This window comes from Hemicordylus capensis, chromosome 4 (genome assembly GCF_027244095.1).
Source record: "Hemicordylus capensis ecotype Gifberg chromosome 4, rHemCap1.1.pri, whole genome shotgun sequence".
Taxonomy (NCBI): domain Eukaryota; kingdom Metazoa; phylum Chordata; class Lepidosauria; order Squamata; family Cordylidae; genus Hemicordylus; species Hemicordylus capensis.
The window spans coordinates 136,771,894-136,786,456 of NC_069660.1; the positions used below are offsets into that span (position 1 = coordinate 136,771,894).

Genomic DNA, 14,563 nt, shown 5'->3' on the forward strand with positions numbered 1-14,563 from the left:
CCCCCCGCTCGGCTTTACCAGCGGCGCCAGCAGCTCCGCCGCCACCTCGGCTGGCTTCCCCGCCGCCTCTTCCCCCGGCGCCTCTCTCCTTTGTTTGCGGCGGCTGCTTCTGGCCCCGCCGCCGCCTCACCCGCACTCCTGCCGCCAGTTGCCCTGCCGCGGGCACCGCCACCTCTGGCCGTGGCCACGGCTCCGCCGCCTCGCCCGCACTCTCCTCCCAGCATGGGCGGCAGCCACTTCTCCTTCTCCCGGCCCCAACATGGCCGCCGGGTCCTGCCGTTTGTGCCTCCCTTGCTCTGTTCTGGGCATGCACTGCACGCATGCCCAGAACAGGCCAGGCACGGACGCACGCTTGGTGTCCGTCCACGGACGGACACCAAGCGTTTTATTAGAGAGGATAACCAGGACATTGTATTTTTCCTGGAAATGTATTGGCAGCCAGTGTAGCTCTTTCAACACACGAGTAATATGGTCTCTCCTAGATTTTATTTATTTTTTATTTATTGTTGAATTTCTATACCGCCATTCATTAAAAACAACCCCAAGGTGGTTTACAAAAGTTAAAAACGTACAATAAAAATGACAACTATTAAGCTAAAAATATAAAACAAATCTAATTTAAAAACTATAAAATACAAGCATAAAAACTATAAATGAGTAAAAATACATAGAAGCAGCAGTAGAAACGGTCATGTAAAAGCCTGGGTAAAAAGCCAAGATTTAAGAAGCTTTCTAAAAACTGTGATGGAGTCTGAGGAGCGAATCGCCACAGGGAAAGCATTCCAAAGTTTGGGGGCAGCACAGAGAAGGCCCTGTCCCAAGTGCACGACAGGCGAGCCTCCTTCATTGTAGGCACCGCAGAGCCTCCTCAGATGACCTTGTCAATTGGGCAGCAACCCTTGGGAGCAGGTGGTCCCTCAGATACCCCGGGCCCAAACCATTAAGGGCTTTAAAGGTCAAAACCAGCACCTTGAATTGGACCCGGAAACGAACTGGTAGCCAGTGCAGCTCTTTCAGGATGGGTGTGATGTGCTCCCACCAGGCAGCTCTGGACAAAACCCTAGCTGCCGTGTTTTGTACTAGCTGCAGTTTCTGGATATTCTTCAAGGGCAGCCCCATGTAGAGCGTGTTACAGTAATCCAGCCGTGACGTGACTAAGGCATGGTTAACCGTGGCCAGATCTGCCTTCTCGAGAAAAGGACACAGCTGGCACACTAGCCGAAGCCGTGCAAAGGCACCCCTGGCCACCACCTCCACCTGAGCTTCCAAAAGCAGAGCCAGGTCCAGTAGTACCCCAAGCTGCATACTTGCTCCTTCAAGGGGAGTGCAACCCCATCCAGAACCGGTCTCCTCATCCTGATTGGCTCTCCTACTGACCAACAGTACCTCTGTCTTGTCCGGATTCAATTTCAGTTTATTAGCCCACATCCAACTCATAACGGCCTCCAGCCCCCGATTCAGGACGTCCACCACCTCCCTAGGATAAGATGAAAAGGAGAGATAGAGCGGAGTATCCACTGCACATTGCTGACAAATCAGTCCAAGTCCCCGGATGTCCTCTCCCAGCGGTTTCATGTAGATGTTAAATAGCATGGGGGACAAGACCGAACCCTGTGGGACCCCACAGGCCAGTGGCCACGGACCCGAGCAGTAGTCCCCCAGCACCACCTTCTGGACCCTCCCCCCCAAAAAGGAGCGGAATCACTGCAATGCAGTACCTCCAGTTCCCATACTCGAGAGGCGGCCCAGAAGGATACCATGGTTGATGGTATCGAAAGCCGCTGAGAGGTCCAGCAGAACCAACGGGGACGCACACCCCCGTCTAGTTCCCGGCGTAGGTCATCCACTAGAGTGACCAAGGCAGTCTCAGTCCCATACCCGGGGCGGAAGCCAGATTGAAATGGGTCCAGATAATCCGTATCATCCAAGACCCTCTGCAGCTGGGACGCCACCACACAGAGTTGTGGTGACACACAAATGACAGAGAGACCTACCTGGCCAGCACATTCTGTACCAACTGCCGTTTCCGGACTATGTATAAAGGCAGCCCCACATAGAGTGTGTTGTAGTAGTCCAGCCTGTAGGTTACCAGCATATGAACCACTGTTCTGAGGTCATTCATCTCAAGAAATGGACACAGCTGGCGTATCAGCCAAAGCTGACAGAAAGCACCCCTGAGCACCGCCTCAACTTGGGACACCAGGGAGAGGTTTGGATCCAGAAGCTCCCCCAGACTGCATACCTGTTCCTTCCGGGGAAGCGTAACCCCATCCAGAACCAGCAGATCAAAATCATCTCCCATATTCCAACCCCGCATAATAAGTACCTCTGTTTTATCTGGATTCAGTCTGTTTGTAATCCCTCATCCAGTCCATCCTTGTCTCCAGGCAGGCATTTAGGGAGATTATTCCTTCTCTTGATGATGTTGACATGGAGAAATAAATTTGGGTGTCATCAGCATATTGATAATATCCTGCACCAAATCTCTCGGAGACAATATGGAGCCCCGTGGGACACCATAGGGAAGTTCAGATTTGGAAAAACAACAGTCTCCAAGGGACACTATCTGGAATTTGCCCATGAGGTAGGAGCAGAATCACTGCAAAGCAGTGCCTCCCATCCCCAATCCCCTCAGATGTTCCAAAAGAATACTATGGTCAATAGTATCAACGGCCACCAAGAGATCCAAAAGGCCCAACAAAGTCTCACTCCCTCTATCAATTCCCAATTGTCAGTTCCCAGTATAACTGGGGTAGTAATATTTCTCACAGTTTAGAAAGGCAGTAAAAATTGCGTTGCTAACTTGTATCCTGGAAGGGCTGTTGTGCTTTCAACTTTTAAAGTTTCCTAGCAAAAGGATGCAGTGCTGAGGCAAAACCTCATCTGCAGAATTTTTGTCTGTCATGCAGGTATCATGTAAGAGGTACATGTTTTGAAGGATGACAATTTTTCATTATCTTTTCCTATAAATAAAATAGCCTCAAAATGTTACATTGTGGTTACATTACATTGCCCTCAATGAAAAACCTGAATCTTGTGTGAAGTGCGCCCTGATAGCTTGCAGGGACTTGGGGGTAAGTCTGGCCGATATGTGAATGCACACCCTCTATTCCGGAGGAGATGTGAGCTAAAAGCCCTGTGTGAAAAACGCCCTGGTAAATCAGAGAGTCCCAGGTTTCTTACAGTGGTATTTATCACAATTTAAAATAAATGGCAGTATTTTTAAAGATGCATCTTTTCCTACTGTCTAGGTTCTGATTATCTTTTCCTCTTTTTTATTCAGAACAGTTCAGTTCCATTTACCTCCTTCCTACATATATAATATATATCTGTCCTCTTGTATGCCTATAATTTTTCTGTCATAAATCAGGACCATGATTTGTTTAAGATTATGTAGTAACTTTATACATTTTTGTAATGAAATATGGGAAGAAGAATGAAATTAATACTTCATTGGTTCAGAGATTATTTCAGAACTGAAGTAACTTCCTAAAACTAGCACATCAGCCAGATAGGAGCAGAATTGCAGCTAGGTTCACAATCCAGCAGAGGGAAGCACTCATATTAACTGCATTGAAAACTTTAAGTGTGCTTCATGTTCTGTTAAATAGTGGCTTTTGGACATTTATACCACACAAAATATCACTTATTATACATCCTAACTGTTTCAAAGCTTTTCACCACATTTTTGACCTGCTGTAATCTCTCTTAGCCTGATAATTATTTGGTACTGAACTATGGTGTGTTTAGTTTAAGGAATTGAAATTACAGGCAACCTGTGCTTAGAGATTAGTATTTTCAGATCCTTATATTGGACAGAGCACAGTTCAGGATCAAATAATGATCAGAGGTAAAGATTACAGCAGATCAAAAATGAAGTGATAAGCTTTGGAACAATTAAGATTTACCTGCAATTTAGGTAAAAACAGAGTGCTACTGCTAGAAGAGTTTTTGCTGTAGAATCACCATCTCGGTTGCTATATTGATCAGAAGTGCTGTTTCCAAGGCAACGGCAACACCCAAGGGGTCTACATCCTGGACAGAGATTATTTTTCAGAAGATGCCTCTTGTTGTCCACATGTACACCAGGACATGTTGTACAATTCTGATTTAGAATGATCTCCATTAAAGCTAAGATTTTCTTTGCAGCTCATGTGGGGCATGCCATCATATGGATTTTATCCTTGTGAAAGATAAATAATGTTGATTCCAAACATGGCAAACATTGATCCAGCTGTTTATCTACTGATATGCCAGGATACTTTGCCATGCTACAAAGGATGCTGGTACACAACTTGCACTGTGTACAGGTGCCCTTGTTCTGAGAGTTGTGCCCCAGCATCCTATGTGGCATTGCAGAGGAGCCTGAAGCATACCCAAGGGTATGCCCAAACTTCAGCCGGAATTTGTCCCTAGATATGGAATCAAACGCTGCCTTGAAGTATATAAAAGCAGTAAACAAGGGCGATTTAGGTCTAGAGGAATATTTTTCAGCCAAAAATTGCAAGGTAAATACTTGATGAGTTGTAGAGAAACCTTCTCGAAACCCCGCTTGCTCAGCCATTAGGATACACTGATTATCCAACCAATCCTGAAATTTCCTCAAAAGATGCCTGGCATATAACTTGCTGACAACGCTAAGGAGACTAATTATTTGGATCCTCCCTTAATCCTTTCTTGTAAAGTGGTACTATTATTGAAACACCCCAGTCTTTATTAAGTTAATATGGCAAATAGCCACCACACATCCAACGTCATCTACACTACATAAACAAATCTGAGCAGTTTCTTCAAGTACAATACTTGGGAATGCCCTTGGGTATGCTTCAGGTTCCTCTGCAATGCCACATAGGATGCTGGGGCACAACTCTCAGAACAAGGGCATCTATTAACCCCTGCTAACTTGGCAAAGAGGCACCTTTTAATGTGGTGATTCTCTTTATTTAGCAGGGGGAGAGTAGCTGGCCCTATCCACCCCGCGCACAGTACTCCCAGTGACTGTTGCTGGTGTCTGTCTTACGTTTCTTTATAGATTGTGAGCCCTTTGGGGACAGGGATCCATCTCATTTGTTATTTCTCTGTGTAAACCACCCTGAGCCATTTTTGGAAGGGCAGTATAGAAATTGAATTATTATTATTATTATTATTATTATTATTATTTATTAATATAATATGTGCAGTGCCAGTTGTGCACTAGCATCCTTTGTAGAATGGCAAAGGATCCTGAGATATCAGTCCACCAGCCTCAATCTTAAGGTCCAGAGCACAACACATTTGGGTAACACTGATGAATGTCATGGGTGGCATGCACAAAATATCTTGCACATACAGACTCCGCTTTAACATAGCCTTTCTCTTATTCTCTCCTTCTCCCCGTTTCTCTTGCCTGCATCTTCATATGGCTATTAGCTTACAAACAGAATTGTTATGCATTTTCATCTATTGTACATAAAACACCTACCTAGTACTTGTAGCTTGTGTTTAGGGACCATTCAGATGAACAGCCCACACAATCAAGGGGCATTCCAGAGGGGCGCTGGGATGTCCATGGAGGATGTCCCAATGGGTACACTCTTGTCACACCCCTTCCTGTTCATGTGTGTTGCTGGGACATATCCTTTGAACTGGTCTATAATAATGATGAAAAAATAAAGTCTTGAGCACATGTGCAGGTGTTTTGTATGCAGGGGTGCAAGTTCTCCAAATGCTGAGATGAGGCGGCTCTGGGCTGGAGCCTGGCAAATCAAGGAACATCACTTAGCACAAGGGTGGCCAACTTGAGGATCTTCATGTGTTGTTGTACTATAACTCCCATCATTCTCACCTACAATAAGTTGCAGCTGGGAGTGATGGGAGTTTTAGTCTAAAAACAGCTGCAGAGCCTCAGACTGGCCATCCATGATGTAGCAGATCAAGATGGTGTCCCAAAGCACCAGCATTATGGGCTGAAGCTTGCCAGAGCCTGATGGCTAAAGGCAGGTTCAATAGAAAATACTCTTACAGTCCAGTCCTATGGAGAATTAGGAACATATTTACCGAGGACCAGTGTTCCCTCTAACAGGAATTCCCAGATATAGTTCACTGCAATGGCCAAAGGCTGGGGATTATGGGTGTGGTAGTCATCAACATCTGGGAATTCCTGTTAGAGGGAACACTGCTGGGGACAATCCCTATTTTTTCCACCTATCCCTAGTAAAGTACCATCCCTATTTTTTCCTGATTTTGCCTTGTAGGAAGATGTTTGTTCTTGGTAAATTAAGTCTCTGAGTGGAAGGCTGTTGAATTTTGTGCAAATGTCGGCATACTATGCATACACATAGACATAACATGGGCTTTTTCTGTTGCCACCCCTTCACTTTGGAATTCTCTCCCCTGCCCCCAATTTGGTCTGCCTCCTCCCTTTCAACCTTTTAAGATCGTATTGCAAAGGTTTCTTTTCTGCCAGGCATTTGCCCTTTAAATCTCTCTCTCTCTCTCTTTCTCTTTTAATTTTAAATCTCGGATGCTGCTCCTGTCTGTACACCGCCCTGGATTAGGTGGTATATTAAATCTATAAATAAATAAATTCAATTCCATAGCCACTTCTATAGATATTAGCTCTGATGATAGGTTTGATTGCCTCTTTCAAATTGTATGAGGAGGAGTGTAGGCATGTGCATCTTCACACCCAATTCTACCTGTACATAATGTGAGGAGTCGAACATCTGAAATTGTCTCACATGCAACTTAAATACTATTTTAGAGAAGTATTTTAAATTGCTTGATAGGGGAAGTGTAGATGTCCCACCTCACCATGCTGTTACGTAGCAGCAGGAGAGCAAACCATATGGGGAGCAGATGATGTGTGTGTCCATGCTCTTCCCCATGTGATTTGATGGGGCTTGTAATATCATTCAAACTGCCCCATGTTGCTTAATATGTTCGAGTCACAGCTATTCTGTAATAACCACAAGCAGATCCATGGAGAGATTAGACATTCTATTGAACATACCTCATTTTTCAAAATGAAGTAAACTGGTTTGACCACTGTAACATAACATAAAAGCAATGGCGAAGAGACCTCAGTAATATGTAAGCGGAGAGCAGTATTCAATAGTTTCTGTTTAAAAAAAAAAAGGTACATCTAACTATAGAGTCACCTAATGGTGCAGTGGGGATGCAAGAGGTTGCTGGTTCAAACTGGTATGTTTCCCAGAATATGGGGAACACTTACAGTATATCGGGCAGCAGCAATATAAGAAGATGCTGAAAGGCATCATCTCATACTGCGTGGGAGATGGCAATGGTTAACTGCTCCTGTATTCTACCAAAGACAACCACAGGGCTCTGTGGTCGCCAGGAGTCAACACTGACTCGACGGCACAACTTGATAACTAACTATATAGGATTGTAGCCTTGAACACATAGACTGAGGACCACTGAATCATAGCCATATTAACTGTGTGAAATTGCCCTGCATTATAACAAAATAACTGTTGTGATTTTATTTTGCACTACTATATCACTGAAGCTTATATTGCTTATAATTTGTAAAAAACATCAGTATAGAATGTGGTTATGTAAACAGTATGTATATCACAGAGACGTTTGTAAAGGCCTATGGCTAAGAAGTAAATTTTCTTCTTCAACTATCATAGGGACTGAGCCAGTGAGTCATTAATATATTCCATGCATGGCACAGCGGGGAAGTAACCTGCCTAGAGAGCAGGAGGCTGTTGGTTCGAATCCCCTGTGGTGTGTTTCCCAGAATATAGGAAACTCCTATATCAGGCAGCAGTGATACAGGAAGGTATTATCCCAGACTGCTCGGGAGAAGGCAATGGTAAATCGCTCCTGTATTATACCAAGAAAACCACATGGCACTGTGATCACCCGGAGTCAACACTGACTCAATGGTGCAACCTTTCCTTTCCTTAATAATTTCTGCAAGAGCAATACATTGCATATACAGCTGAAACTTGGAAAATTAGAATATCGTGCAAAAGTCCATTAATTTCAGTAATGCAAATTAAAAGGTGAAACTGATATATGAGACAGACGCATTACATGCAAAGCGAGATAAGTCAAGCCTTAATTTGTTATAATTGTGATGATCATGGCGTACAGCTCATGAAAACCCCAAATCCACAATCCCTGAAAATTAGAATATTACATGGAACCAAGAAGACAAGGATTGTAGAATAGAACAATATCGGACCTCTGAAAAGTATAAGCATGCATATGTATTCTTGGTTTGGGCCCCTTTTGCAGCAATTACTGCCTCAATGCGGCGTGGCATGGATGCTATCAGCCTGTGGCACTGCTGAGGTGTTATGGAAGACCAGGATGCTTCATTAGCGGCCTTCAGCTCTTCTGCATTGTTTGGTCTCATGTCTCTCATCCTTCTCTTGGCAATGCCCCATAGATTCTCTATGGGGTCAGGTCAGGCGAGTTTGCTGGCCAGTCAAGCACAGTACACTGTATACTTTTCAGAGGTCCGATATTGTTCTATTCTACAATCCTTGTCTTCTTGGTTCCATGTAATATTCTAATTTTCTGGGATTGTGGATTTGGGGTTTTCATGAGCTGTACGCCATGATCATCACAATGATAACAAATTAAGGCTTGACTTATCTCGCTTTGCATGTAATGCGTCTGTCTCATATATCAGTTTCACCTTTTAATTTGCATTACTGAAATTAATGGACTTTTGCACGATATTCTAATTTTCCGAGTTTCACCTGTAACACTTAGAATAATTGGTTGACTTAGCTAATTTTTTAGCTGTGTTAAAGTAAACACTATATTTTGAAATCAATTGAGTGTGACAGTTCTATGAAAACTGAAACATCCTCCCTCATTACTATGGTTCATTGCAATGACATTTAAAATAAAGAATCTGGAACTATAGAGTTCATTGGTTCTACAGATGACAAACTATTGAAATACAGTCTTATTTATGAGGTAGTCAGAACATTATACAGCTGTACAAATACTGTACAGTATAGACTGTTTAACAAAATAATGCTGCAGAAAAAGGAAGGAGAAGGAGGGCTAATACATGGGATTAGAGTTACAAAGAAAAACGGAATATGGATTTTAAAAGCAGGAAAGAGGACTATAGCAAATAAAGAGGAGATCTGTATATCACTTGTGTATAATAAGTGTGTCACATTATACACAAGTGGCACACGTCACTTGTGTATAATCCGTGTGTTTGTATTAGGTGTTAAATTAACATCTCAAATGTCAAACCTGTACAGCTTGGAAATAAACATTCACACTTGGTATGGCACAACATGAAAAGGGAACTGATATGTATGTATGTATGTCTAGTCTAATATCCTTTGAAATTGGTAGTCTTTTAATTAGTGTGATTTCCACTAGCCTCAATACCACCCACATGCAGCTATATTTATAGCTCTTTTTCTGACACCCCTGCTTAATATTTTATTAATAGAACTCAGTTGTTCACAAATATGTATCTTCTGAACTAGAATATAAACTAATAGAATGCAGAGATAGGGCATGGATCGAAGAGATGCCAGGTGCCCTCTTGTCCTCTTTGTTCAGACTACAAATAAGGTTGTCTCATTATCAGATGACCATAATAGCAACCTAAGGTGCACAATTTAGCAGTTATATGTTTCTCTCCATGCTGTGAAAAGCCTGAAAATATTCATTTTCAAAAGCAACATACAAATTTATAAATCAAATAAAAAGCAGTCTATTAATCAGTTGGCAACCTCATTTGCATGACTTCCCAGCATAATAGAGCCAATGGAAGTGGTGTGGGAAGCGTATCGCTCTAATGCCTGTCCCTTCCCCACCACCTGACTGTGCTGCAGAGGAAAATGCATTTGACAGCCTGCCACAGCCTTCCAAGATTCCACCCACTTATGCCTCAATATATTTATACTTTCTTTTCTAAGAGAGTACAAGCCTACTTAATATTTTTATTAATAGCCTTGAAGAGAAAAGGCAATTCATCTACATTTGATGATATAGCGTCAATACAAGTGCATCACTTCACAACATGGTTAACATTTCTTGTTCCAATGACCAAATCTACCTATAAATTATAAATACATTATTTCTCTTGAGCTCCAGAAAAGTTAAGCCAGCACCAAAGGTCTATTAAGTCTTTAGTCAATAGCATATTGAGTCAGAGTTTCCCATAATGGAATATCTGACTCTGGAGGCAAAGAGAGGAGGGAGGGAGTAGGGATAGATTGTGCATCTTGATCTTCCTACATCCCTTATTTATTTATTTATTCATTCATTTATTCATTTAATTAATTATTTATTGACAACAACCCAAACTTCCGTCTCTGGGCAGTTTGCAACATGAAACAGATAAAAAGTGGAAACCTTAAAACAATTTAAAACCACAATACAGTTAAAAAGCTTGGGTAGAAAAAAAGGTCTTTAGAGACTTGTTAAAGTTGTCAGAGATGGGGAGGCTCTTATTTCAGCAGGGAGCACATTCCAAAGCCTTGGGGCAGCTGCTGAGAAGACCCATAGGGCAGGGATGCACAGCTCAAATGTCCTAATGGGCCGGAACCAACCACAAGGTTGGTTCAGGGCCCATTAGGACATTTGAGCTGTTCAGAGGTCAAGGTCAATTTTGAGCAGATTATTGCATTAAAATTATTAAAAATATTAATGGAAGCAATTATTAGTTAGTTGTGGATCTTTTCCCTTTTGGCATGGGAACCACAATTTTAACTAAGGATCATGGCCAGAAAATAAGCCTGTCTTTGCTCAGTCACTGGGGCACCTAGTGGCATCTCCCTTAAAAAAATCTGCAGACAATTGCAGACAAATCCAAACAAATGCAAAATCCTCTCCTCTTTCTAAATTCCTGTCAATTTCATGTTGCAATCCTAGTCATGCTTACTTAGGAGTAAGCATGACTGGAAGACCTGTGGGAATATCTCCAAGTAAACATGCATAGGATGGTGCTGTAAGGCAGTTTCAGAGAGGACTGAGGATGAAAAGATGAAGAAGAGGGAACTAACCCAAAGAGTGGCCCTGGGGCTGTTGCTGCAAGTTATATCAAGCCGTGTGCCTGCCAAAAAAAAAAAAAAAAAGTCCCTGAGGACCTGATCTAGCCCCAGGTCTTATGTTGTGCAAGCCTGGTATAGGGATTAGAGATGTGCATGAAACTGATTTTGCATATACGTTTAATCATGGGTGTATCCGTATAAGGATTAGGGGTGTGCATAAAATGGATTTTGTGTTCTGTTTCAAGCTCGAAACAAAATGCAAACAGCCGGAATGTTTCATCGAGAACAGCGGTCAAGCCATCTGTTTCAACAAAACATCTCGAAAAGTTTCAAGTGTTTTGGCCATAGGGAACAATGAGGAAATTCAAAACACCCCATTATTCTCCATGGGTAGCTCCTAGGGACACCAAAGTGGGTTGTGTGGTAGGGCATGATGGGTGCTACCTACTACGCAACCCACAAAAGAAATAGGCAGGAAGCCGATTTAACAATTTTTAAATTTTCTATGGGGTTTTTAAGGAATGGTTAAAAATTTGTTTAAAATCACCCGCTTACCCATTTCTTTTATGGGTTGGATGTCAGGTAGCATCCATCATGCCCTGCCACACAACCCACTTAAATGCCCCTAGGAGATATCCATTGGGAACAATGGGGTATTTCAAGTTTCTCCAGTGTTCCCTGTGGCCGGAACAAGAGTACATGTACCTAAGTTTTGCATTACAATTTACAATGCATTTTACAATGCTGCCTTGAAAAATGCTGCAGAGGCATTGGAATTGTCCTTCCCACACAGAACACACATTTCAAACACAGTCCAAAAAAATGGCCAAAAAAGAATCACTGACCCAGAATCCACTGCCAGCCACAGTGCCTGTGCTGCAGTAACATCATTGGCACAAGTTGCTCTCTCACACACAATTATAACGCCTTATGTTACTTCTTAGCAACAGCTGCCACAGCAGCACCCTTAGCAGCAAGCATAGCCATAAGCTCACTAGAGCAACTTCAGCTACATTTTTTGACTGAGTATACCTTGCAATGCAGACTGCAGAGCAGATGAGAGCAGTGAGTGAAGCACACATTAGTATCAAGACCAGACATGGAACTCATCACAGCAATCATGTGAAAATATGGAAGCAATAAATATTACAGAGAGAGAGCGAGAGCTCTGCCACTGTTCATTTCTCGACACAACACTATCTCACAAACAAAACAAATTACAACTCAAGAAAGGTAGGCAGGCACCCAAGTTCTGCCTTTGTCAATCTAGATCCAGCAAAACCAGATAGTTACAGCAGCAATAGCACAACATATTCTACTCAGTGATAAGAAAAGGAAACCACAAAACCAAGTCTCCCTTCCTACTCTCCTGATGCATTCTCTTCAAGAGAGGCATACTATAAAGGCTCTCTCAGCCTCCCAAGCAGAGGTGCACCTAGGTCATTTTGGAGCCTGAACCTAAAGGCCCTTGGAGGTGCCCCCCTTGCTGGAGCTTCTCCCCCACACTGCACATTAAGCAGCATCCCCCTATTCTTATCCCACATATTTCTTTCCTCATTCCACTTCTGTCTCTAAAGCACCTGACACAGATCATAAATCACACTCAGCCGCCTGGTGCAGTGTGGGCCAGCGGTGAACACACCACCCAGGACAGACTAAAGAGGATTGCGGGGGCGGCAGGGTGTATGGAGGCCCTGGACTTCGGCCCCAAAGTCCAGGGATAAGAGCACCACTGCTCCCAGTCCCTTTGAATACATTTTGAAATCCCCTTCTTTTGTGTTCCACCCTCATTCCTCCCTCCCGCCAGCCAATGGGGGCACAGTTGCCCTGCCCATGACAACACTTGGTTTGTATGACAGCAAGCCAATCAAGAAGCACAGAGATCTCGAGCAAATCAGAAGCCAGTGCCAAAAAAACAATCAGTAAGGGGAAAACAGGCTTCCAAAATGGCGCTTGAAACATTGCAATCGAAATGGAGTTGTTCTGCTACGAGCTTGAAACAGGCCCTTTATTTAAAGGATGTTCTGTTTTGAACCCGAAAAGTTTCGCTGTCAAAACATTCTGTATATCCCCAACAGGGATGGATGGCGTGGGGTCCAAATCAGTCCTGGATGGGTGAACAGAATGATATTTCCAAGGAATGAAAAGGTTAAGTAAAGCCCTGAGCCACTGAATATGTGCCTAACAGAGCAACTAAAGCAGTTTGTGAATCTCTGCTTTAGTCTCTCTCTCATGTGCACTTTCATATAATAACCAGTATAATGGTATATCTTTTGTGGGTTTATGCTGTTTGAGCTCATTTGCAGTGATACTATTAACACAGTAGAGGGAGATATAACTTCAGGCTATAAACACAGTATAAACCTTTTGTTTTCACAACCATTGTTATTTTGTACAGCGTAATAAAATAAATATATTTATTCTGGCAGGTTTTTCAGTAACTAAGATACTTTTGAATATATTCTGAATGCCCCTGACCCCCCGCCCCCGCAAGATCCCTAGTTGAGGAAAAGCATTGGACTTGCATCTTGTGTGTGAGTGCTGGGCCCTGATAGTCTCTTTGGCCACTCCAGTTATACCTCCTGGACCTTCCATAAGAACCTGCCCACCATTCTCCTTATACCATTGCTTTTACAACAGTGGTACAAGTACCACAAGGACTGCATGGCATTGCTGTGCCTGGCCTAGCTCCTCTCGAAATGGAAATGGCTGGACAGCAGTGCACTGGCAGCAAGGTTGTGTGGTGGCTCAGCCCTTCAAGAGAGGCAGGAAGGAAAGGGTGCAGAGTGGAGGAGATATCAGCAGGCAGCGGTAACCAGACAAGCCTCACTCTTGCTGCAGGGATAACTGTGGGACAAGCTGCTCACTCAGGGGTGTAGCTATAATTGAGTGGATGGGTTCATAGAACGCAGGCCCCCAGGTCCACCCCTCCCTGTTTTCTTCATTATTTCCTTTACTCCGCAGAGCCACTGGGGAGAGGGGCAAACATGGGCCCCCTCTCCCCTAGCTATGCCCCTGTGCTCACCTTTGCACATAGCAGGAGGAGGAGAGCTGGTCTCGTGGTAGCAAGCATGACTTGTCCCTTTAGTTATCCCCTGCTAACTGAGAGTGGCGGTTCTCTTTATTTAGCAGGGGGAGAGCAATTGGCCTTATCCAACCCCAGCTCAGCATCCTTCCAGTGGCTGTTGCTGATGTCTATCTTATGTTTCTCTTTTAGATTGTGAGCCCTTTGGGGACAGGGTGCCATTTTATTTTATTTTATTTATTTATATCTATGTAAACCGCTTTAAGAACTTTGGTTGAAGAGCAGTATATAAATATTCATAGTAGTAGTAGTAGTCTCATACAATATTTTATTTATTTTATTTATTTTTGCATTTATATACCGCCTTTCGTTAAAAAGATAACCCCAAGGCTATCCTTTTCTATCACACAGTCTCAGTCTATGTAATAAAACACAACCTGTGCACTCCTTCCCTTTTCACCATTTTCTGTTTTGTTTTATCTTCTCTCTGCTCCCTATCCTCACCTTCTCTGAAGTATTCTCTTGCCCTACCAGATCAGAATGCCTTCCT

The 14,563-nt window shown here is 43.2% G+C and overlaps 2 protein-coding genes across 3 annotated transcripts in view; one reads left to right on the forward strand and one right to left on the reverse strand.

Annotated features, from left to right (window-relative positions):
- Positions 1-11,017, reverse strand: part of SLC25A24 (solute carrier family 25 member 24) — a 60,727-nt gene extending 49,710 nt beyond the window's left edge. The window contains exons 1-4 of the mRNA XM_053243514.1: positions 11,001-11,017; positions 5,462-5,629; positions 2,327-2,415; positions 1,387-1,477 (exon numbers count right to left, since the gene is read on the reverse strand). The gene's annotated coding sequence lies outside the window, so the exon portion shown is untranslated. The remainder of the gene's footprint in view (positions 1-1,386; positions 1,478-2,326; positions 2,416-5,461; positions 5,630-11,000) is intronic.
- Positions 1-14,563, forward strand: part of EEIG2 (EEIG family member 2) — a 157,012-nt gene that overhangs the window by 73,552 nt on the left and 68,897 nt on the right. The window lies entirely within an intron of this gene.